At 38.8% G+C, this 22,554-nt stretch overlaps 1 long non-coding RNA gene across 1 annotated transcript in view; it reads left to right on the top strand.

Annotated features, from left to right (window-relative positions):
- LOC109496455 overlaps nucleotides 1-21,479 on the top strand; it is a 90,140-nt gene extending 68,661 nt beyond the window's left edge. The window contains exon 3 of the long non-coding RNA XR_006593123.1: nucleotides 21,328-21,479. This is a non-coding gene — a long non-coding RNA (uncharacterized LOC109496455). The remainder of the gene's footprint in view (nucleotides 1-21,327) is intronic.
- The last annotated feature ends 1,075 nt before the right edge of the window (nucleotides 21,480-22,554 follow it).

Genomic DNA, 22,554 nt, shown 5'->3' with positions numbered 1-22,554 from the left:
CCTGAATTTGAGCCCCACATCAAGTTCACTGCTGACAGCACAAAGCCTGCTTCAGATCTTTTGTCCTCCTCTCTCTCTGCCCCTCACCTGCTTGTGCTCTCTCTCAAAAATAAATCTTTTAACCCCTGAATAAGAACATTAGCATACTTGTTTGGTGCATTCACCATGAGGCATTCACTAGGTATTCCTTTAGAATGTGAGCTCCATGAAGCAATGAATGTCTTGTTACACCCGTGCCCCTAGCAGCTAGATGATCCCTGACACATGGTAGGCGCTCAATAGATACTTGTTCAAAATTTTTAAGAAACATAAGAAAAACTGCCACAAAACAACTGAGATTGTCACTTGCTTCGTCAACATTCTGTGGTGCTTGACCTTATTTTGATAGAGGACACTGTAAAGATTCACTCCATAGGAATTATACAGTTAGGGTGGTCTAACTGCTGAACCAGATAGACCTGAAACTGTACAGTGGCTCAAATACATTGTAACTATATTTCTTGCTCACTAGTACTCGGCAGGCAAACAGATCAACAGGGCATTCTACTCCATGCAGTCATTCAGAACCCAGGCTGCCGAAGGCACTACTACCTTCAACACGTGGGTCCCAACTTGCCCTGGGAGTTATCTCATTTCAGCCAGCAGGAAGGGGAAAGAGATTGAAGGGGCACTTGGGAGTTTTTCTGTACCAAGAATGAAAGTAGCAGATATCATTTTCTGTGGTAGCCGGCCTTCAGGGTAGCCCCAATATGCCCTGCCTCCTGGTGTTCACGATCATGTGTAGCTCCTTCCCACACTGAGTGGGGTTGATCTATGTAACAAATAAGATACTGTAGAAATGACAGTGTGTGACTTCCAAGGCTGAGTCCTACTCTGTTGACTTACTCACTCTGAAGGAAGCTAGCTACCATATTAAGAGGATATTCAAGTATCCCCCTGGAGTGGCCCATAGACCTCCCACCAACAGCCATGTAAGTGAGCCAGCTTGGAAACAGAAACCGGCCCTGAGAAAGCCTTCAGATGGCTGTAGTCCCAGCCCACATCTTAACTGCAGGCTCACAAGAGACCTTGAATCAGAACATCTAATTAATATACTCCTGACTCCCTGACCCTCAGGAATTAGGAGATAACAAATATCTGTTGTTTAAATCTGCTAAGTTTCAGGGTAATTTGTTAGGCAACAATAGATTACTAATACATCTCCACTCATTAGCTAGAAATAAGCCATATGGCCACACATACCTGCAAAGGAGGATGGGAAATGTAGCCTAGCCCACAAAGAAGAGGAGAACATGGATTTTGCTAAGCAGTCTGCACACTGTTCCACAGGAATAGACAGAATACTGAGAATAAAATCAAGCAGAAATATAATTGAGAACCCAGGTTCAAACCATAGAGTGACTGGAGACACTTTGCCCTTCTTTCCATCTTTGCAAAATCCACTTACCCTAACAGGCCATCTCTACTCCCTGTCTCCTTCATGAAATTGTCTCTGTGCATTTCAGGCCTCATTCCCCCCTGAATGCCTATAGCACTTCTTGGCTTGATCTCTTCTGTATGCAGCAATAAATGTGACTAGTTCAGAGACAGAAGGCATTGTTTGATATTGAATCGTGTATTTCCTTTTGATAGCTCTTAGATCACTGTCTGGGATGATTATTTAACTTTTCATGTCTGTATATCTTGTCTTCCCAATTATATTTAAGATCTTGGAGGGCAGAGACCAGTGGAGGTAGATGATCTATGATTTGTGACCACAATAGCTCAATAATCTGTAAAGTGATTTATTGAAACCACCAAATTAATCACAACCATGTATTTAAGATTCTTTTTGCAAAGCATTAGATCATATCCTCAGTGGTACCTAGCACAAGGGTGGCCAATGAATATTATTTTAACATAATTTTAACAGCACTGCAAAAGAGAAACTTGAGTACATTTTGTAGAAAAGACATATAATATGTACAAAAAATTCTGTAAAAGTGGTTTTTAATCTGGATTTATTTTGACATCACTTACCTCTGGTTTAGTAGATCCAAGTCAACTTTAAATTTTAACCACTTCTTGGTTTGATGAAAGCAATCGTCATGTTGCTGGAAAATATTTATTTCATTTACTCTCATTAACTGCTCCTCATGATATATATTAGTCATTTAAAATAATTGCAGAGACTTTATGTTCACCTTCCGTTTGAATCTTAGCTTGATGTCGAAAGTAACAACTCAAGGACTGACAAGTAGATCTTGCTTGTAATAAATTTATGAAGAGTTTATCAAGTGTGTGCACTATTCTTTGTCAGGCATATTGTAGCTAAACATAGCAAGCAGCCCACTTAAGCTAACAATGCACATGGTAGAAGCTTTTAAGAATGATCACAGAATGCAGCTCCTTGATAAGGCCAAGATAAAAAGTCTCCTTATGATCAGCTACTTCTGCTAACAAATACTTTGGTGACAACTTTGATATTTTCTGTCTTAAAAAAAAAAGCTTTATTTTCATATTCTATGTTGAACTTTAAGACCTCTAAACTATTAGAAATATGCACATTGGTTGAACTAATGGAATATGTAGTCTAGCTGGCTGTATAAATCCTTGAAATCAGTTATTTACACTATATATAAGGATTGTTCAAGGATACTCAGGAATTTACATTTTAATATGCTGGGCCTTTCATTGTGAGAAGAAAGGAACATGACTCTGAGCTTTTCCACGGAGATGAATGTTCTAATCTGACTTGAATCCCCACATGTTAAACACATATTTTTCGTCTTTGCTGAATGAAATTATGGAATTGATTTGTTTTACAAATTCCATAGAAATTGCAGTGGCTTTGAACACCAGGCAAACTTACTGAGAGGACAAAGATCATTGGTTAAAAGAAAAAGTTCTTTGTGTTGTGTGTTCATGTGTTCAGATCCCAGAGTCCCTGAAGCAATATTAGCTAAGTATGCCACACTCTGATCTTGTAAATAAAACATGACAATCTGAAGGTCAGAAACTGTTTTACTAGGGTGCTCTGACTACTAAAAGTAGGACTCATGATTGACATACTCCTTCTATACAATTGTGTCCTTTATTCTGATGAGTCACCAGAGTTCAGTGTATAAATACATTTCACATGCTCCCTTCTAGAGAATTTTTTTAAATATGCCCATTGACTCTTAGCAGGTATAGCTGTTTATAAAATACTGCAGGTACTGCAGTATTTGTTAATTTGTTCATGTCCTGTAAATTTACCATGATTGCATCATTAAAAGGTTAATGGAGACAAGAAAGCTGGTGGGAAAGGATTGCTATGAAAGGACTGCTATTTTATTTTGCCATGCAAAATTAAATTATACTGTCACCACTCATAAGAAACAAATAGTAGACTACTTTCAGAAAAATATGTCTCTTTTGAAATAATATTATCACTGATCAAAACTGATTCAGTGCCAATTGAAGATCAATTATTTTAGTTAGAAAATATACAGATTGAAAGCACTAGACAAAGAAAGGGATCACCCGCCCTCAGACTAGAAGGGGACAAGTACTAAAGGTGAGTGGAGATTTAAGAAAGGGTGGTTGTAGCTTCTGGATAATGCCCTGAGATGAGTTCAGGGTCAAGAAATACACCTACATGCAAAGAAACTGACAGCTTATTTTCAATGATAACAACAAATGGGAAGCTAGGGAGACCTCATCCAACCCCTCAACTAGTTTTGGAGAGACCACCTCAAGAGGCTGCTGGCTTTATAAAAGAAAGGAAGGTCTAAAAAAAGAAGATGGGGGTGGGGTGGGTACATCATGTCCCTTAGCAGGGGCCCAGAGGTAGAACTAGAAGTTGATCTGTGGCCTTGATAGACATCTTGCTAATTAGAGGAGAACCACTGCAAGGCTTGCTTTGACCCAATGGCCTGTAGGTGAGCCATCTTCCTGTGTCCCAGCCCCAGATTGGTTCTCTTGCTGCCATAATGGCACAGCAGCTAAAAATTCTAGAATTTTATGGAAAGATAAATGGTTGATGATAGGCCTTTCAATGCTCAGACATTTTAGAACAACTTCTGAGATTTTTTTAAAGAGTTTTTTTTTTATTTTAGAAACAGAGAGCATGTAAGCAGGGAAGAGAGGCAGAGGGCGAGAGAAAGAGAATCTCAAGCAGGCTTCATGCAATCCCATGACCCTGGGATCATGACCCGAGCCAAAATCAAGAGTTGGACACTCAACCGACTGACCACCCAGTTGCCCCAAACTTCAGAGATTTTTAACATAATTAAGGACCACTTGGCTGTGGGTTGAAATAAACATTTGAAATCAAATTCTGTGTTACAGTTAAATAGCAAATGGCTTTATTTGTGGGTACTGAAATCATTCATTAGTACATTAGAAATTAAAGAAGTAAATATAAAATGTGTATTATAGCAGACTTGAGATAAAAATAAAATTCATTTTACAAATTTAAGGGAAACACAATAACACAGTCAAGGCATTTAACAAAGAGCTGTTTAAGAGTCAGAATATTCAAGTATTATTATATTTCTTTTTTTCCAATTTTATAAAACATTTTTATTTTTTATAGCCTTAAAACAGTTGAACTTATTCTTATTACACCACAATAAAGCTTTAAAAAAATTTTTTTAATGTTTGTTATTTATTTTTAAGAGAGATAGACAGAATATGAACAGGGGAGGGGCAGAGAGAGAGGGAGACACAGAATCCGAAACAGGCTCCAGGCTTTGAGCTATCAGCACAGAACCCAACGCGGAGCTTGAAACCACAATCCACGAGATCATGATCTGAGCCGAAGTCAGACACTTAACCTACTCAGCCACCCAGGTGCCCCCCTAATAAAGCTTTTTAAAACTTGTGAGTTTTCTGAGTTGGTAAGTTTAGCCTTGTTTTTTGTTTGTTTAGTTGGGGTTTTTTGTTTATTTCAGGTTTTTATTTAAATTTTATTAGTTAACATATAGTGTAATATTGGTTTCAAGAATGGAATTTAATGATTCATTCCTTACATATAACACGCAGTGCTCATCACAAGTGCCCTCTTTTATACCAATCACCCACCCACCTCCCTCCCACAACCCTCAGTTTGTTCTTTATCATTAAGAGTCTTTTATACAATTTGCCTCTCTCTTTCAGCCCCTATTTTTATGTCTTGTTTCTTAAATTCCACATGCATGACATTATATGGTATTTGTCTTTCTCTTATTTCGCTTAGCATAGTACACTCTAGCTTTATCCATGTCATTGCAAAATGGCCAGATTTCATTCTTTTTGGTAGTTGAATAATATTCCATTGTGAATATATATCTTCCATATATATATATATCTCACATCTTCTTTATCCATTCATCAGTTGATGGGAATATTTGGGCTCTTTCCATAATTTGACTACTGTTGATAATGCTGCTATGAACATCAGGGTGCATGTATCCCTTTGAATTAGTGTATTTGTATTCTTTGGGTCAATACCTAGTAGTGTGATTGCTGGATCATAGGGTAATTCTATTTTTAGCTTTTTGAGGAACCTCCATACTGTTTTCCAAAGTGGCTGCACCAGTTTGCATTCCCATCAGCAGTGCAAGAGGGTTCTGCTTTCTCTGCATCCTCACCAACAATTTTTTATTTCCTGTGTTGTTAATTTTAGCCATTCGGGCAGGTATGTGGTGATATCTCATTGTAGTTTTGATTTGTATTTCCCTGATGATGAGTGATGTTGAGCATCTTTTCATGTGTCCATTAGCTATCTGGATGTCTTCTTTGGAAAAATGTCTATTCATGTCCTCTGCCCATTTCTTCACTGGATTACTTGTTTTGGGGGGCTGTTGAGTTTGATAAGTTCTTTATAGACTTTAGATACTAACCCTTTATCAGATATGTCATTTGCAAATATCTTCTCTCATTCTGAAGTTTGCCTTTTAGTTTTGTTGATTGTTTCCTTCACTGTGCAGAAGCTTTTTATCTTAATGAGGTCCCAATAGTTCATTTTTGATTTTGTTTCCCTTGCAAGTAGTATTATATTTCTTAAATTAAAGATATCATGATTATATTTGTTAGAACATGCATAGAGCTTTTCTCTTTTCTGAAACACACTGAGTCATACATGGAGTACCAATTTACCCATCCTGTTTGCGTGTAGTATGCCAGCATGGCTGTACCTTGTATTATCACATCTGAGACTAAATCAATCAACAAAAAGAAGACACAACAAAACATATCTAACAGCACTCATTTTTCTGTAAAGAACAAGATAAATATAAAAACAAAATAAAAGAATAAAGAATAAAAAGTCAGAGATAGAAGCCATGCATGTTCATATGGTTTAACATGCACTAGGACAGAACTTAATATCCTCTTAATTCACATGTCACCTAGATCATTGCTTGTCAAGCTATTATTGTCATAGACCAATAACTTTATAAAATACAATGAAAATAAGTTATTAGAAAAATATTTAAATATTTGCATTTAAAATTCAAGCCCACTGATCACATATTACAATAATACCAGATTTTTATAGAAGTTTCTACATGCTCATTCTCAATCCCTGTATTTAACATACACCACTAACAGTTTGTGGACTGGGAATTGTCCAGGGACGACTCAGTGAGTAACTTTGGTTGGTATAAGTCATATTCACTACACATTCCATAGGTAAAAATTAGTTTCTATTTAAATTTTGTGTCAAATATTCCTTAAAATAAGAGAGCCATTGATAGATGCTTAGAAGTCATCACCCCTTTTCCATTAACCTACACAATATCATCTAATGTGTGTTCAAAATAGGACATGTCATTCTGCACTAAATAACTTCTGTGAAGTGAAAGCTATCTTCTCTCACTTGCCTGGGTATTTTTCTTACACCACCAGCAGCCCCCATCTTGTTGCTTAAATAATTTAGGAAAAGAAGTACTGAATGTGATAATATCTGTGTGATTTTTCTTCCAACCTTATTTTCAGGCGTGGCATGCTAATTCTTAGTGCCAATTCAGTTCTGCAGATGTGTTCAGTTTAACCTCGATGGTGTTTTTAAAGCACTAGACTTTAGATGCCTTTAGGTGAGGCACTGTCAAACACCCAGCCCCAGATACCCATTACCCAGCACTCTATCTTCAGCTTCTTTCCCGGAGCAGCCTGCCATAATGAAAAAGGATGTACCAGAGACCAGATCCACCTAGGTTAGAATTTTGAATCTACAGCACATTCTTATTATGCTTCCTGTGTGACCTAGGCAAGTTTCCTAAGTGCTCTGAAACCCATTTTCCTCCTCTGTAAAGTGTAGATAACACTTAGGTGCCAGGATGTTGAGAAGGTTAAATCTGGTGAAGTAAATGCAATGCCTGGTATGTGTAGTTGAGCACATAGTAATATTACTTCCGCTCCATGGCTAACCGCCAATGACTCATTTCCCCTCATCTCGCCTCTGCCCCTGCCCTTTGCACCTTTGGTATTTTGCCTTTGGTGAGTTTACTGCTTCACTCTGCTAAAGAGAAGGATAAATGAACTCATCAAAAATGCACCTTTACTAAGTATAGAGGAAACGCTATGCTAATACCTGAGCTTCGCCACCTGGAAAATGAGTGACTCAAAGGGAGCACTAAGTGAAAAGGAGAGCTCTGAGGGAAAGAGCTGTTTGAAAGCAGATCTCTCAGAATATAAAAATGCAGCAAAACCACGCAGTGAGTGCTCGTCCATCTTTGGGGTACTTCGCCATCTTCTTTCCCCAGCTTCCTGACAGGAGTCACTGTCTGAACCATGCTGCACTTTCAGGGGACCATTTGATCTCTCTGTTATTTCTAATTCTTATCTGGAAAACTATTTGCCTGTCTATTAAATGTGAAGATTTCCATAGTCTTAGGGAATTCTTTTAGTGGAAATTTATGCTTTCTTGGTCTTTTTGTTTCCTGTGAAAACTAATCTGTAAGGTCCAGTACTAGAATGATTCCACTCATAATCATTTAATTTAAATGTGTGTTTGAGAGAATACATTTCTGTTAAAAACTGAGAACAAACTGAGGGTTGATGGGGGGTGGGAGGGAGGAGAGGGTGGGTGATGCGTATTGAGGAGGGCACCTTTTGGGATGAGCACTGGGTGTTGTATGGAAACCAATTTGTCAATAAATTTCATATAAAAAAAAGAGAGAATACATTTAACAAATCAAATCATGTGTACTCATAGTGCCTTATTGCCTATTGTGAGGCACAATCTGTTGTTTCTGGTCAATAGCCTAAGCCAACACTGCCATGCTAAACCCAGGGCAATAAATTCATCCCACACTCTGGGTTTGTTAGATTCACAAGTTCATGTATATTTTTCAGTTAATTTAATTAAATAGGGCTACTAAGTGTTTAATTAACTTCAGTTATAAAATTAATGTAGATCATTACTAAAAGTCTCAAACAACTTAGAAGTAAATGAAATTAAAAATTAAAGTTGTCCACTCCTTGGTATCTACCCAGAAGGGATGAAAACTGAGGTCCACAACTAACCTTGCACACATATGTTTATACCAGCTTTATTTATAATTGATGAAACTTGGAAGTAGCCAGCATGTAGGTGAATGGATAGTGGTTCATCCAGACAACGGAAAATTATTCAGCACTACAAAGAAATGAGCTATCAAACCATGAAAAGACATGGAAGAAATTTAAATGTACACTACTAAGTGAAAGAAGCCAATCTGAAAAGGCTACACACTGTATGGTTCCAACTATTATGACAGGATGAAAAAGGCAGAATTATGAAGACATTTAAAAAGTCAGTGGTTGCCAGGGTTGCAACTGGGGTGGGGAGTGTTGGGGAGGGATGAATAGGTGGAGCACAGAGGATTTTTAAGGCAGTGAAAATGCTCTGTATGATACCATAATGATGGATACTGTGATAGTTATTTATGAATCCATAAAATGTACAACACCAAAATTGAACCCTATTGCAAACTATTAAGTCTGGATGATAATAATGTGTAAATATATGTTCATCAATCGTAACAAACATACCACTCTGATAGGGGATGTTGATAATGGAGCAAGGTATGCATGTGTGGGGGCAGGATGTAAATGGGAAAGCTCTATACTTTCTTTTCAATTTTGCTGTGAACCAAAAAGTTCTCTTAAAAAGCAAAGTCAAAATAAAAAAAAAAAGTTGCCCCTACCACCAACCACCTTTCCAGTCACACACACACACAACACTCTCCTACATCCCTGCCAACGTCTTTCCAGCCCTTGTGTTGTTTCCATGTCTTGGCTATTGTAAATAATGCAGTGAACATGGGAGTGCAGATATATTTTCTAGTTAGTGTTTTTGCTTTCTTCAGATACTGAGAAGTAGAATTTCTGGGTCATATGGTAGTTCTATGTTTAAATTTTTTTTCAGAAACTTCCATATTGTCTGTACCAATTTACATTTGCACCAGCAGTGCATGAGGGTTCCCTTTTCTCTGCATCCTCGCCAGTCCTTGTCATTTCTTGCTTTTTTAATAATAGCCATTCTAATGGGTGTGAGGTGATATCTCATTGTGGTTTTGATTTGCATTTCCATGATTGGTGATGTTGAGCATCTTGTAATAGACCTTTTGGCCATCTAAATGACTTCTTTGGAGAAGTGTCTACTCAGACTTACCCATTTTTACTCAGATTGGGTTTTTTTGCTGTTGAGTTGTAGGGGTTCTTTATATATATTTGGGTATTAACACCTTATTAGATACATGGATTACAAACATTATCTCCCTTTCAGTATGTTGCATTTTCATTTTGTTGATAGTTTCCTTTGCTTTTGTTGTCTTTGCTTTTGGTATCATATCCAAAAAATCATCACCAAGACCAATGTCAAGGAGTTTTATGATTTCAGGTCTTACATTCAAGTGTTTAATCCTTTTTGAGTTAATTGTTGTGTGTGGTATTAGAGAGTGGTCCATTTTCATTCTTCTGCATGTGGCTGTCTAATTTTCTCAGCACCATTTATTGAAGAGACTGCCCTCTCCCTACATTGCATACTCTTGTCTCTTTTGTCATGAATTAATTTACCATATAAGTGTGGGCTTATTTCTGGACCGTGTATTCTGCATCATTGGTCTATGTGTCTGTTTTTATGCCAATACCATACTGTTTGGATTACTATAGTTTTGTAATATAGTTTGAAATAAGGGAACATGATACCTCCGGCTTTGTTCTTCTTTCTTAAGATTTCTTTGACTATTCAGAATCTTTTGTGGTTCTATACAGATTTTAGGATTGTTTGTTCTATTTCTGTGAAAAATACCATTGGAATTTTGATAGGGATTGCATTGAAACTGTATATTGCTTTGGGTAGTATGGACATTTTAACAACATTATTTCTTCCAACCCATGAGCACAGAATATTTTTCCATTCATTTGTGTCTTCTTCAATTTCTTAATGTCTTGAATTGCTACTTTAAAACAAGTAGCACTGTGGGGCGCCTGGGTGGCTCAGTTGGTAGAGCGTCCGACTTCGGCTAAGTCATGATCTCACAGTCTGTGAGTTCAAGCCCCACATCAGGCTCTTTGCCGACAGCTCAGAGCCTGAAGCCTATTTTGGATTCTGTGTCTCTCTCCCTCTCTGACCCTCCCCCATTAGTGCTCTCTCTGTCTCAAAAAATAAATAAAGGTTAAAAAAATTTTAAACATGTAGAATTGTATCACAAATGCATGAATACAGCTAAAGACACAGTTTGCCTCTGACGAAAATGTAGAATAGAATTTCCCTTGCAAGTCTTCTGCTTAACTTACTAACTGACCCTATCATTTCCTATGTAAAACTATGTGACCAAGGCTCATGATACTTGGATTGCCCTCAGATACCAGGCTCCCTTCCAGTCCACCCACACAACTCATTCCCATCTTTTAAGTTGTATGCTTAAAAAAAGATCATTTGGGTTTTTGTTCTCAAATATGGTTATTCCAGTTGTAATTGTAGGTATACTAGTTAATTTTAAGTACTTTGCAGGGATGTCTGGGTGGCTCAGTTGGTTAAGCATCCAACTTCAACTCAGGTCATGATCTCACAGTTCATGAGTGCAAGACCTGTGTCTGGCTCTGTGCTCATAGATCAGAGCCTGGACCCTGCTTCAGATTCTATGTCTCCCTCTCTGTCTCTGCCCCTCCCCCACTCACACACACTCACTCTTTCTCTCTCTGTCTCTAAAAAATAAATAAACACTTAAATAATAGTCTTCAAACTAATGAAATGTGACCAGCAGGGAGCGGAAGGAAGTAGAATTAGGCAGAGGGGATAGTTGAGTGATAATGTGATTATCACAAGGGCAATACTTAATAAATATCTTGTCCATTAAACTCCATGTCAGGATCTGCTTCCTGGGAAACCCGACTCATAACAGTGGTGCTATGCATTATAGCACTTAGCATAAGGAAATAAAAATGTTTCTGCCCATTCAGCTTAAATATGATTTCATCTGAGTATGGTCAGACCTTAGGCTCAGGTAGTTTTAAACCAAAATACCCACTAGCCAAAAGAGCACAGTTTCCTTTATGCACATAACCATGTCTTCTCATGAGCTATACTGGTTGATAACCAGAAAAGATAGGGAAAACTGGAATTTTAAAAAACATAAAATCCTAACCATCCAATCTTATAGGAAAGGATGTTCAATATAGTAAACATATTTAGATTTAGAAAATCTAGACATCCCATGGAATATTAAGATTAAAGATTCTGACTAATTTAGAAACTGGGAGACTTTAAAAAGAAGAAAATAAATCACAAGGAATCCAACATTGCAACACAAATCTCTAGATCTTTTTCTAAGATGATAAATTTAGGCAAAGTAAGGATCACTTCTCATTACTGATGAAAAAAGAAATGCTTGACAATAGCTGTGGGTGGACTTGCTACTTGGTCCCCAAAGCATTCAAGACTGAAAAAGAAAAAATTGTCATTATTTGAAATTTTCCACAGTGGTGACAACTATTACAGTGTACTGTCTTTTGGCCTAACAATCTAATCCAGCTGATCTGCTGCTAGAAGAGTTTTACTGATGACTAAAATGTTTGTTTAGCTGATAAAATTATTCAATTCACTAGATATAATGATAGAAATGTATTTTAATGTGAAGAGTGACAAGAAAAGTGTCATCAACTGTTTCATTTGCAAGGATAGGCAAACAAAATAGAAAGGAAATAAAAACACTGTAATACATCACATGTCAGGAATTTCTGAGTCCCTTTGTTTTTTCTCATTATGTAGAGGGACTTCAGATATATTCATTTCCCATATTCTATCAAGGTGAAAAATGACATCTCTCCTATCTATAAATAGAAAATTATGGCCTGCTAAATTTATATGACATATCCAAATTCTACATGAAAGGAATTATAAATAGAAGGAAAGTTATGAAATGAAATGTTGTTGTACTGAGAAATCTTCCTCACCAAGAATAAAGAGGTTAACTTGTTTCCCCTCCATCTACTCTGCACCATCCACACTTCTTATCAGAATCATCTGACCGTAAGTTCTGATTGCTTTCCTCCTCAAGGTCTAGGATCTAGTACCAGCTTTATTTGTCATTGGAACCATTTATATCAAGCATCCCTAAACCAGTTTTTAAGTTTATTTCTTTACCTTTAGAGAGAGAGAGCGGGTGAGGGGCAGAGGGAGAGGAGAAAGAAAATCCCAAGCAGGCTCCACGCTGTCAGTGCAGAGCCCAATGTGGGTCTCCATCTCACAAAGTACGAGATCATGACTTGAGCCAAAATCAAGTCAGAAGCTTAACCGAATCAGCCACCCAGGTGCCCCTAGTATCCCTAAATCTTTTCTAATGTGTGTTTTTAACTGATTCTAATGAAAAGCTGCGAAGACATTGATTCTGAAAAGGAATACAAAGTTCTGATGGGACAGGGCAGTCATGGCAGAAGCGACAATCTATATGTTCCGTACTCCCACTGCTTCTTGGGAAGAAAGAGGATGTGCCAATTAATTATGGCTGCAATAATTCTGTGTAACAACCAACCACAAAATCTTGGGGACAAACAACAATAAGCCTTTGTTTAGCACATGAGTTTATGAGTCAACAAAAGTCCAGCTGAGCTAGCCTGGGCTTTGGCTGAGTGGTTCTGCTGATGTCTGCTGGGCTTACTCATGCATCTGTAAGGTTGACTGAATATCAGTGGATCTAGTCTGAGCTTGGCTTGAGTGATTTGGCTCTGTTCCACATGTTTCTCATCCTCTTTTTGGGATCAGTGGGCTAGCCTTGCCCATGCTTCTCAAAGTGTTGGCACAGGTATAAGAGGGCAGGCCCAGTCATGCAAGTGCTTCAACTTTTGGGTCATCTCACATTTTTTAACATTCCACTGGCCAAAGCTCATTACATAGCCAAAGTGAAAGTCGAGCATCAGAGAAATAAAGTCTACCTCTTTAGTAGGAAGAACTGAAAAGTCATATGGTAAACGGTACGGGTACAGGAAGAAGTAAAAAATAATAGAGCCATTAATTCAGTCTACCACTAGGAAGGAAGATGTGTAGTTGCTTTAATATCAGGACTGCCACATAGCAATGCACAGATGCAATGTGCACAACAGTACCTGGCAAAAGGGGTGGTTGGGGCTGGAATGCAGCCCACACTCCACTCCCCAAAGCCATGTACCCTTGGCATGGGACTGTGGCCTTTTTCTAACAAAAGTGCTACATGGGTTAGTAGAGCCCTTTTTGAAATTCACCATTAAAGGATTTAAAAGCTGTGTCACTGTCCTCCCACTAGATATAATTTTAACTTTTTCATCGGGTTTTTCAATTCCATGCTCTTCTACCTCAGTTACCCCCTTCTACTCCAAAACTGCCTCTTCCAGATATCATTTCAAACCCATATAGTATGTATGAATCTCAATACACAAACCCAAGTTGAAAAGCTTTAATTTGTTTTCAATAGCTAAACTTAATTTCCTTTTTTAGGCCCCCATTCAGTCAATGGTAGAAAATTAATCCCCAGCAATTCAGCACTTCCCCTTCCCCACAATTGTGTCAAAAGCATGGGAGACTGATATACTGTCATGTGGTCAGTGGAAGATCGGGTGTACAGTCATCATATAGCCAATGAGTTGTGATAATAATGTGTACCCACAAAATCCTCCTTCCCCAAGCTGCAAGCTTGACAACCAAGAATCAAAGATGGCAAGGGGACAAGAGGGTAAGAGCCTCAGATCCCTGAATCATGACCTAGAGTTAGAGCCACCTGCCAATCAGGAATACTTTTTTGAGATTTATGTAAGAAGAAAGAAAGTAACTTTTTGTTGGACTAAGGCTGTAATGTTGAGAGTTTATCTTTTCAATAGGTAAAATAACATAAATGCAAATAGTCAATTCATATAGCAGGTTGACTGGGCAATGTAGCAAGCTAACCAGGCTGCATCTAGAACTGACATGACTTTTGTGATCAATAACTCAAAGTGCAAATCACTGGGTGATTATGGGTTTCTTTCCAACCATGTTAACCTTCTCAGTGCAGATGTGGAGTAAACCAAGTCCTGTTTTGAACCCCAGGACTCTTGGCCTCATACTCAGTAATTTTAATACCTAAGCAACTCTTTCTCTCCGACATTACACCTGTCAAAATTCTTGGAAATTTCAGTATCCACGTAGACAATTCTTCTAGTACCCTGTCATGCCAGCTCATTTAGCCAGAAACCTGTGGCCTAGGTTGGTTTCTCTAGAAACAGAACATGAAACAGAGATTTTTGTGCAAGTGATTTATTGAAGAACTACTCTCAAGATCAAGGAAGAGAAGGAAACAGGAAAGGACAGAAAAATCCAAGCAAAGATGTAGTTTCAGCTGAAGTTTGGCCTCAGCTTTAAAATGGCACCATACAATTGTCCCACCTTGAAGCAACAGCTGGGGTGTGGGGTAGCAGGATTTTGTACTCTCCCCCTAAAGCAGGCTGTGTAAGCCTTCAGGGGAAGGGCATAACCTCCCAGGCAGTTCCAAGAAAAGCAGTTCCAACTGACCAAGGATGATTCTCCAAAGAAGAGTGCAACTATGAGCCACAAGCAGCCAGCTCTAACATTATACTGCCCCAGCCCAGTAAAAAGCATCTGAGTGGAGCACCAGCAGCCTGTCACAGCACGCTACCTGGAGTCATCCTCCAGTAAGAAAATCCACTTTTCTGTGTGTGGCCTTCTTCTTCAGAAGGAATGTAACCAGACTACTTCTTTCCAAGACAGTTTGGCCAGCTGCCTCAAGTAGCAACCCATTGACCCTCACTGCTGTCTAAGGGCATATCACATGGACGTCTGCATCATAGCGAGCCACCCGGGAAAGACTGTGCTAAAAGCTAAATCTCCACTTAGAATAGAAAGCAGTAACACACAGTGTCAGCCTAAATGGCTACTACTCCCACCTCATTTCAGCTGAAATAATTTGATGTAGCCCTTAGCACCTTTATCTCATTAGGAATTTTGTCAACTTGTTCTGCAAAATAGAACTGCAGGGAATGTGATTTGTGCTGCTAGCCTCACCGGGGTCCACAGTTTTCATGCAGCTTTTCGCATGTAGTTAGCTTTTCCATCACTCTACAGAGTGGTTTCGAGTGATGGCAACAGAATTATTTTTGCAATTTGAAAAGCCATTTTGTGAAGAAATTTTGGCTCAAGGCATGGTCAGAGAGTTCTTGAAATCGAATTAACAGAGGGAATTGGGGCCCTTGTCTTCTCAAGTTGATCAAAGAGCTGCTTCCCCTCTATAACAAAAGATTCTAAAACTTTTCCTCTTGCTGATGATTTATCAGCCCCATTAGAAAAAATCCACCTGCCCAGTCTATACAACTCCAGGGAAGAGCTCTGCTTTCATTCAATTTCACCACCTGTAAGTTTCTCACAAATATATATTACACACATATACATACATATGTATAAAAATCCATGCAAAAAATTGAAATATTTCAGGTGGCCAAGGTTATCATTATACCTCAGGTATCTTATTCAATGTGACAAATATTTATGTTTAGCACAAATGTGCCAGGCACTATGCTAAATGCTAAATTGCAAAGGAGAATGAGACGTGTGTCCTACTCTCAAGTTGCTCACAGACCATTGGGAGATGTGGATCTGAATTCACATAAATTATGATAGAACTATGGTATATGGATAACAGAACAATTTTGCATGGGGTGGTTTGGGATAATTTCATTGAGAAGGTGGCGTTTTATCTGGAGTTTAAAGGATGAGTATGCATTTTCTGGTAACTGGAGTTGTTAAATTAATACCCCAAATTATAGAATAATCAGTGAGTCTATCTTTCAAAATTCAGAGGGGTCACTGTTTCCTAAGACAAGTGAGTTCTGAAATTTCCAATATAAAATACCTAATCACAAAACATAGTTAATAAACATTTCTAAAGTCAATTCTTGCTCAGAAAAAAACAGAAGGCTTGATATAGTGATAAAAGGAGAAAGAAAATGATCATTTCATAGACCTTAGAGTTTTCCATCAAATCATTTTTTCACTCATTCAACTCAACAAACATTACCGAACACTGACCATAAGTCACAACTGGCAATGATATTTAAGATGAAGAATAGTTGTCTGTGCAAAATCTGAATTTTAGAACTTTAGAACAAAACCGCTGGCAATGAAAGTTTTTTTTTTAAAAAAGAAAATGAAATGATATCACTAGAATTATTTGATGCATTGCTCATGTTTCCCTTCACCAAAGATTTCTTGAGGCAAAAATTAAAATTAAATAATTGTCTAGGACACACAAACTGTAGGCACCGCAAGGATGGCAGGTACCTCAGTGAACACAGGAGCACTCCCACCTCAAGGGAGTCTGCCGCCTGAGTAGCCCCAGACTATGGAAGATGGATTAGGCATTGCTGACAACCATGAAATTGATGTAGCTAGAGAATGATTCAAGCATAAGAGTTGCAGTCATAGTCATGGGATTTTAGAGATGGAAGGAAATCCACTCATCAGGAACAGAGGGTTGTTTGTCAAACAGTCTTCCAATTTAAATAGCTCTTCCTGTATGATACCATAGGTCAGTATTAAAGCATTGGGAGAAAAATTGCCATGTCGACCCACAAGCACAAGGTGGACAAGAATAGGTTATCCATTTAAGCTAATGTGATTTCAGGGCTCCCAACCTTTTCCACACTCAGCATGTGCACTCACACACTCATACACACCTATTCATATTTTGTTCACTTTATTGTAAATCTCAAAATCACAGTCTGAAATCCACACTTAAAGAGTTATTACAGTTCAAATGCCCAATTCATTCCTGCACCCAATTAAAGTAAAAATTCCTCTAGAAAATAAAGAGACTTATTTACTACTGTATGATCCAACAATGCCATTCCTAGAGAAATGAAGCCTTACATTCCCACAAAGGCCTATGCAGGAATATTTTTAGCAGCTCTACTCATAACTGCCAAGAGCTCATTCAACCCAAATTTCCTCCAACAGGTGAATGGATAAACATGCTGTAGTCTGTCTATCCCATGGAATACAACCCACCAAGAAAAAGGAATGACTGATAATGCAAAAAACAACATAGGTGAATCTCAAAGGCATTATCCTGAGTGAAAGAAGCTACTCTCAAGGTCATATTCTGTATAATTCCATTTACATGACCTTATGGAAAAGGCAAAAGTATAGTGATGAATAACAGATCTGTGATTGCCAGAGTTTAGGAATGAGGGCAGAGTTTTGCAAAGGAGCAGAACAGACGTGGTTTTTGTTGTTGTTGTTTTTGGGTTTTGGTTTTTAAATTTTTTAATGTTTATTTATTTGTGTGTGTTTGTGTGTGTGTGTGAGAGAGAGAGAGAGACAGACAGACAGACAGAATGTGAGCAGGGGAGGAGCTGAGAGAATGGGAGACACAGAATCTGAAGCAGGCTCCAGGCTCTGAGCTGTCAGCACAGAGCCCAATGAGGGGCTAGAACCCACAAACCGTGAGATCATGACCTGAGCCAAAGTCGGACACTTAACCAGCAGCCACCCAGGCGCCCCTGTTTTTGTTTTTTAAGTGATAGAAGTGTTCTACATCCTGACTGTGGTGGTGGTTACACAAACCTATACATGTATTAAAACTCATTGAATTATATATCAAAAAAATAATTTTATAGTTTGTTGATTAAAGAATATTTAAGACAATGCATGCCACTATCAAAGTGAAAAAACAGAGATGTATATTTAGCTATAGTGTGGAAAGATAATGAATTCCCTCCTTGCCCCAAATCTGATTTATATAGAGTGAGAAGGAAGGAGATTAAGAAGGCATTTGGGGCACCGGGGAGCTGGATTTGCAGAAGATATAACACATGGTGAAGGAAAGGTGTGGGCAAAGAAGGGAGGGTAAAGAACAAAGAAGATGGAGTCTAGGAAACCATGGAGTTTCTGACATTACAGTTGTGCCCAAGGAATATCTCGAGGACTCAGAACCATAGCAGCACCAATTCCAAAAGTTGAGCAAGTGAGGTAACGTCTTTTAAAGCTGATTTCACAGCCCCCAATTTTTTCATGTTTATTTATTTTTGAGAGAGAGAGAGAGAGAGAGAGAGAGCATGAGCAGGGCTGCGGCAGAGAGAGAGAGGGAGACACAGAATCCAAAGCAGGCTCCAGGCTCCAAGCCATCAGCAAAGAGCCCCACGTGGGGCTCAACTCAAGAACTGTGAGATCACGGCCTGAGCCAAAGTCAGATGCTCAACCAACTGGGCCTCCCAGATGCCCCACGCAGCCCCCAATTTTTGTTCTTCAAGAGATAGAGAGAGGCTGGAAAGAAGACAGAGGTAAATAAAAAGGGGAGGTGGGGGTAATGAACAAATCGAGAAGAGACATTGTTCTCTTAAGTACTTCCACCGTGAATTCTGTCTTCTACCTCCAGTGTGGAGCAGAGGGGTTTGTGCTCTCTTTCAAAGGGAGTGTCTTGATCACCTGCCTAATCAAATGATGTCCTATCTTTGCTGAATGAACCGTACAGCCTCTTGTCAATTCTCAGCCCTTGAAAGAAAATTATCCATCTACTTATGCTTTGGCAGGAAGCTGGTTTTGGCAAAGACAAATAATCATCATCAATTAAACAATCCTTCCAAGCTTTAAGTCTCTCGGGTGACTCATTGCCTTTGGGAGCACACATTTATTCCATATCAAATTCTAAACCAGTGGTTCTCAACCAGGGACAGTTATGCGTTCCATGGGACGCTGGAGACAGTTTTGGTTGTCACAACTCTGGAGAGGATGCTACTAGCAACTAGGTAGTGGAGGCCAAGGCTGCTGCTGAACATCCTGCATTGCACAGGACGGCCCCCACAACAAAGAATTACCCAGCCCCAAATGTCAATAATGCCAGGATTGAAAAACCCTGTTCTAAATGTTCTAATAATAATGTGAAATTTTTCCATTACCTAATTTACATACCACCTTTTCCTGAAATAACTTTTACTCATTAGAGGTTTTTTCTAACACATGTGTGATGTGGCTGGGGTCTGGTTGGGTTTCTCGAGTTCACAAATGAAGCTGCTGATCACCACAGGAAGCTACAAACCAAATACAATCGCTCTGACTTGCAAACCGAGGCACTTGCGAGACTGCATGCTCGTCCGCATATGCTAAGTACATTTTCCACATTTGGTACTTTTTATGGGGCAAATAAAACCCACGCTGCTTTCTCAAGATCACACAAAGATCAATCAGTGTTCTCCATGGAAACATCAGCCAGTTCAGGGCAAAGTAAAGCAAATGTGCCACCTCTGTGAAGGGACAGTACTTCTTGTTTCAAAGGCTAATGACAGGTTAAGATGATGAGTATTTTCATGCCTTCTCAAAGTTTAAAAAAGCATGAGTTTTTTTTTCCTTTTCAATGTAAGAGCCAGGAAAAGCTCTTAATTTTCATTTTTTCTCTACTGAACAGAATTTGAACAGATCCATTTAAATCACCAAGCTCCATCTATACCCCCTTTCTTGTCCTCCCCAGCTCCCTCTCAGAGCTGTAGCTGTCCTTGGTCAGGCAATGCAAGTTCATATTGACCTGAATGTGACTGGCAAATTCCCTGCATACTCCAAGACACAAGGAGTAGAAGGCAAAGTAAGCCCAAGTCACATCTCTTTCAGTGAAGGTTTAATAGAAACATGAAGTTGGTGTTTGTGCTCAAGTGAATTTTTCCTATACACATGGAACCTCCTTCCATGCATCACAGACACTTGGGTTTTTCAGACATTTGACTCCTGTCTCTCATTTCCTGCCCCATCTAGACTCCAAGCATCTGCACAAAGGTACATTATGCTGCTGTCTTGGTTCATTGTTCAGCCTCTTGTGAAGAAAGAAAGCAGTGAACAGTGTCAAGCATAATGGGGGCAGGTGTACCATACCTTGCCTTCCAACTCGCGTCTGACATTTTCAAACACCTATTAGAAAAAATTGTGCACTAGCAGGGCCCAATTTGTTGCCATTTCTAAAATGCCTAAAGCATTAAATGGATGACTAAGAGCATTAGCCCATTTCTCCCATCTACGCATAATTATGAGAGCAATACATTCACTGGGGATGACAAGGACATTTATTCAAAGACCACCTGCCCCTAAGGCCTAATTTTCTGTGCAGAGATGCTTTTCTGTAAAAGGAGTAACATTTCAGCCTGCACTTAATAGCCACCTTACTCTGATAAGCTCTGTACGCTGCTTGCATTTATGTCCTAGTGATGTTACATCAGAAGGCAGTGATTGCCTAAAACAGCTCTGGCAGGAAAGTTCAGGCACTGAGGATTTGAGGATAGAGGGTAGGTACTGAAAAAATATATGTATTAAATCAGTAAACAGTAAAGCTACCATTCTAGATCCCATGGCAGTTCCAAATGACCTGCCTTCCAGGAGTTTAAGATGCAACTGAAACATAAGATTAATATATTTAAAAAAAATACCAAAACTAAATAATTTAGGGACACTACTGATGTACATATTCCATTTACTGCAAATTCTGTATGATGGTGGTTAACCCTCAAATCATAAAAAGCCCAGCTTCCTTTTGGACATTTCAAATATGATATCATATGATATCCAGATGACATCAAACACAAATCAAGTGTGGATTTTCTGAAGACATCAAGGTATGGCAGCCATATGTGGATGATTTCTAGAGTAGTCCCAAATTCAAGTATTTTATCATCTTGCCAGATCCGGTACTGATTTTTCATAGAGAAAATATGGTCACAATACGTAGTAAAGTGCTGGAGTCTCATCAGTAGGTTATGCCCAAATCTCACTGCAGGAGAGGTTTCCTTAAGAAAGTCTTAAGCGATCAGGAATTCCACCTTCAGTGAACAAGTGTATCAAGGAAAGAAGGTAGCAAGGTCACACTTGCTCTTTCCACCCTTATGTTTTGACAGATGCTTCTCACTTTTGAGCCTTTGGCCCTGTGGAAGTGGACTACATTACCTATCATCATGCTAAGGACTCAAAAAAGCATGAGGACAGACAGAGTTCCTGCCTCTGACAAGCAATGTACGTCATCAAAGAGCAACAACCCTGGGACACAATAAAGACCTTGTTTAAAAAAAAAAAAAGCAGTGGGTATTTTTATCCTTGTCAGGCTCTGACATTTATGCCAGGATACATAACATGAATTCTTATTCTCCAATTAGCCACACAGCTTCTGACCCGAGGTTATGCTTATAAAGGAAGTGAAGAGAGTGGGAATTTGCAGAGAGGGATGGATGCCTCAAGCCAATAAATCCACAAAAAACATCCCAATGTGAAAGAGCTTCTATCTTGACTCCACGAACAATTTCTTTTTCACATCTCCCTATTTTCTTTTGCTGCGTGGAGTGTTTTCAAAAGAACCATCGGGTCAATAATAAATTGAAAAAAAAAATGCTTCAAGCCACTTGTTCTGTCAGCATGTATAGACTCCTTTAATTCCCAAATGACTGTCTTCAGTAACCTTCCTGTTGTTATGCGTTAGGAGTACTGATGTGTGATGAATAAATTGCACCCATTGCTTATTGTCAGGAACAGAGCTAAATTACATGTTTAGATTGGCATTCCTTTCTCAAATTTTATCACCAAATGAAGCATGTGTGATATGACTATGAAAGTCTTCCCTGACTCAGAATGGAGTAAAATGAAAAACAATTTCTAGATTATTGACCCTTCATAGGCTAGGAAGAAAAATCCCCAACACCCAAACAGTATCAGAAAAGGTCCTGGAGGTTTTCTCTCATGGATATTTCTGCTCTTCTTCACACGTGAAAGCTAATATTTCTATGTAAGGGCAATGATTAAATGCTTGAGATCCATTTGAGAGGATTAAGATGACAATGAACTCATTTCTGAAGTTAGAAATGGATAACTGAAGTATATGCAGGCTGGGCATCATACACGATGCTAATACTTTGACGGGGAAAAACCCTGCCCTAGTTCTTCACAACCTCCCATGATCCCCTGCTCTTTTCCTCCTGCCTTTTAATGGGAACAGAAACAAGGAAGAAAAAGTTCCAGTCCACAATCCTGCTAATGAGGATTCAGTCCAAATTCAGGACTTTATATAAACCATCTTCTTAAATTCCATCAATGTATTTGAAATGGGAAATTAAAATTTTATGCAAACAGGCTCA

The sequence above is a fragment of the Felis catus genome, chromosome X (genome assembly GCF_018350175.1).
Source record: "Felis catus isolate Fca126 chromosome X, F.catus_Fca126_mat1.0, whole genome shotgun sequence".
Lineage (NCBI taxonomy): Eukaryota > Metazoa > Chordata > Mammalia > Carnivora > Felidae > Felis > Felis catus.
This window is presented reverse-complemented; position numbering and strand designations above follow the sequence as displayed.